Consider the following 4079-nt stretch of genomic DNA (forward strand, 5'->3'; position numbering starts at 1 on the left):
CGCTTCTTTAACGTCTTGAGCTGGACGCCTTATGACTTGTCGGTCACTGACCTAGTACTTTGCTTACCTTTGGCTTTGGACTTGGTCGCCTATTGGTCGGCCATGTGGTGTAGGCAATACTCAAACCTTTTTGTGGATGAGCAGAGGTGAACTCTAAAGGTGGTGGCGGTGCGTCTATTGCCTGCTACCGGCCATCCCAATGCTACTGTGGTGTCTCGCCCTACGCCCATCTGGGGGCGCAGTACTTCTTGATGAAAGCCCGGTTAATGTGGGGCCTAATGACCTTGTTGGGGCGACGGGCACTCCGTAGAACTGACAGAGACCCGTATTTAGAGCTGGCAACTCCAAGACCCTGTTGGCCTTCTTCGGGTCCACTAGGTGTCTTGCGGGCACAATCCCTACGAACAATAGATGACATCAGAAATCAGTTGGGGGAGGTGCATACTTACCTATGCCACGACGACATGAACTTGTTGGGGGAAACGGGCGCCCTGTAGGGCCGACAGAGGCCCGTAACCAGAGCTGGAAACCCCAGGGCCCTGTTGGACTTCTTCAGGTCCACTGGGTGTCTTTGTGGGTGCGATCCCTGCAAACAATAGATGGTATCAGAAATAAGTTGAACTATATGCATACTTACCCATGTCGGGGCGACACAGACCAGCTGATACTTTTGCAGGGGGAGATTGGCATTGCGGTCGCTGGGCAGAATGTTGCTAAGTAGCAATGTCATCTATATCTGTGTAAGAGTGGTCATGTTGGTGCGCATGGTCCGCAATCGTCTCTTTGCAGCGGTACGGGTGAAATCTTGCCCCGATATGCATAGTAGTCGTGTGATAGCCTCCCTCTCTGGTTGTGCTCGCACAGTTGGCCCTCCTCCAATATCAGTGGGTGGCCCAGGAACCGTTAAAAGGAAACTACTGGTCCCTTAACCGGGAGTGCAAGTCTCGGATAAGCATTTCAGGATAGAGGACCTTAAATTCTCTTAAGGTGCGGATGTGGAGCACACTGAAAATGAGGACACGTAGCCCTCTAAAGGTGAGGACGTGTAGTCCTCTCAAGGCGACGACGTGTAGTCCTCTCAAGGTGAGGACATGCAGTCCTCTGTTGGCGAGGACGTGTAGCCCTCTCCAAGGTGAGCGCGTGCAGCCCTCTGTTGGCGACGACGTGTAGTCCAATCAAGGTGAGGGCGTGCAGCCCTCTGTTGGCGAGGACGTGTAGTCCTCTAAAGGTGAGGGCGTGCAGCCCTCTGTTGGCGAGGACGTGTAGTCCTCTCAAGGTGAGGGCGTGCAGCCCTCTGTTGGCGAGGACGTGTAGTCCTATAAAGGTGAGGGCGTGCAGCCCTCTGTTGGCGAGGACGTTTAGTCCTCTAAAGGTGAGGGCGTGCAGCCCTACGGAGGTGAGGACATGCAGTCCTCTGATGGCGAGCGCGTGTAGCCCTCTGAAGGTGAGGACGTGTGGTCCTCTAAAGGTGAGGGCGTGTAGCCCTACGAAGGTGAGGACGTGTGGTCCTCTGATGGCGAGGGGGTGTAGCCCTCTTAAGGTGAGGACATGCAGCCCTCTGATGGTGAGGGCGTGTAGCCCTACGAAGGTGAGGGCGCGTAGCCCTCTGAAGGTGAGGACATGTAGTCCTCGGAAGGTGAGGGCGTGTAGCCCTACGAAGGAGAGGGCGCGTAGCCCTCTTAAGGTGAGGACATGTAGTCCTCTGAAGATGAGGTGAGGGAGTGCAGCCCTCTGATGGTGAGGACGTGTAGTCCTATCAAGGCGACGACGTGTAATCCTCTCAAGGTGAGGACATGCGGTCCTCTGTTGGCGAGGACGTGTAGCCCTCTCCAAGGTGAGCGCGTGCAGACCTCTGTTGGCGACGACGTGTAGTCCTCTAAAGGTGAGGGCGTGCAGCCCTCTGTTGGCGAGAACGTGTAGTCCTCTCAAGGTGAGGACATGCAGTCCTCTGTTGGCGAGGACGTGTAGTCCTCTCAAGGTGAGCGCGTGCAGCCCTCTGTTGGCGACGACGTGTAGCCCTCTAAAGGTGAGGGCGTGCAGCCCTCTCAAGGCGAGGATGTGTAATCCTCTGGAGGTGAGGGCGTGCAGCCCTCTGTTGGTGAGGACGTGTAGTCCTCTTCAAGGTGAGGGCGTGCAGCCCTCTATTGGCGAGGACGTGTAGTCCTCTTAAGCTGAGGGCGTGCAGCCCTCTGTTGGCGAGGACGTGCAGTCCTCTCAAGGTGAGGGCGTACAACCCTCTGTTGGCGAGGATGTGTAGTCCTCTCAAGGTGAGGGCGTGCAGCCCTTTGTTGGCGAGGACGTGTAGTCCTCTAAAGGTGAGGGCATGCAGCCCTCTGTTGGCGAGGATGTGTAGTCCTCTAAAGGTGAGGGCGTGCAGCCCTTTGTTGGCGAGGACGTGTAGTCCTCTAAAGGTGAGGGCGTGCAGCCCTCTGTTGGCGAGGACGTGTAGTCCTCTAAAGGTGAGGGCGTGCAGCCCTACGGAGGTGAGGACATGCAGTCCTCTGATGGCGAGGGCGTGTAGCCCTCTGAAGGTGAGGGCGTGTGGTCCTCTAAAGGTGAGGGCGTGTAGCCCTACGAAGGTGAGGACGTGTGGTGCTCTGATGGCGAGGGGGTGTAGCCCTCTGAAGGTGAGGACATGCAGCCCTCTGATGGTGAGGGCGTGTAGCCCTACGAAGGCGAGGGCGCGTAGCCCTCTAAAGGTGAGGACATGTAGTCCTCGGAAGGTGAGGGCGTGTAGCCCTACGAAGGCGAGGGCGCGTAGCCCTCTGAAGGTGAGGACATGTAGTCCTCTGAAGATGAGGTGAGGGCGTGCAGCCCTCTGATGGTGAGGACGTGTAGTCCTCTCAAGGCGACGACGTGTAGTCCTCTCAAGGTGAGGACATGCAGTCCTCTGTTGGAGAGGACGTGTAGCCCTCTCCAAGGTGAGCGCGTGCAGCCCTCTGTTGGCGAGGACGTGTAGTCCTCTAAAGGTGAGGGCGTGTAGCCCTCTGTTGGCGAGGACGTGTAGCCCTCTGTTGGCAAGGGCGTGTAGCCCTCTGAAGGTGAGGACGTGTGGTCCTCAAAAGGTGAGGGCGTGTAGCCCTACGAAGGTGTGGACGTGTGGTCCTCTGATGGCGAGGGCCTGTAGCCCTCTGAAGGTGAGGAGATGCAGTCCTCTGATGGTGAGGGCGTGTAGTCCTACGAAGGCGAGGGCGCGTAGCCCTCTAAAGGTGAGGACATGTAGTCCTCGGATGGTGAGGGCGTTTAGCCCTACGAAGGTGAGGGCGCGTAGCCCTCTGAAGGTGAGGACATGTAGTCCTCTGAAGATGAGGTGAGGGCGTGCAGCCCTCTGATGGTGAGGACGTGTAGTCCTCTCAAGGTGAGGACGTGTAGTCCTCTATTGACGAGGACGTGTAGCCCTCTCCAAGGTGAGGGCGTGCAGCCGTCTGTTGCCGAGGACGTGTAGTCCTCTCAAGGTGAGGGTGTGCAGCCCTCTGTTGGTGAGGACGTGTAGTCCTCTCAAGGTGAGGGCGTGCAGCCCTCTATTGGCGAGGACGTGTAGTCCTCTAAAGGTAAGGGCGTGTAGCCCTACGGAGGTGAGGACATGCAGTCCTCTGATGGCGAGGGCGTGTAGCCCTCTGAAGGTGAGGACGTGTGGTCCTCTAAAGGTGAGGGCGTGTAGCCTTACGAAGGTGAGGACGTGTGGTCCTCTGATGGCGAGGGCATGTAGCCCTCTGAAGGTGAGGACATGCAGTCCTCTGATGGTGAGGGCGTGTAGCCCTAAGAAGGCGAGGGCGCGTAGCTCTCTGAAGGTGAGGACATGTAGTCCTCAGAAGGTGAGGGCGTGTAGCCCTACGAAGGCGAGGGCGCATAGCCCTCTGAAGGTGAGGGCGTGTAGCCCTACGAAGGCGAGGGAGCGTAGCCCTCTGAAGGTGAGGACATGTAGTCCTCTGAAGATGAGGTGAGGGCGTGCAGCCCTCTGATGGTGAGGATGTGTAGTCCTCTCAAGGCGAGGACGTGTAGTCCTCTCAAGGTGAGGACGTGCAGTCCTCTGTTGACGAGGACGTGTAGCCTTCTCCAAGGTGAGGGCGTGCAGCCCT

Source organism: Glycine max, chromosome 7 (genome assembly GCF_000004515.6).
Source record: "Glycine max cultivar Williams 82 chromosome 7, Glycine_max_v4.0, whole genome shotgun sequence".
In the NCBI taxonomy this organism is placed as follows: Eukaryota; Viridiplantae; Streptophyta; class Magnoliopsida; order Fabales; family Fabaceae; genus Glycine; species Glycine max.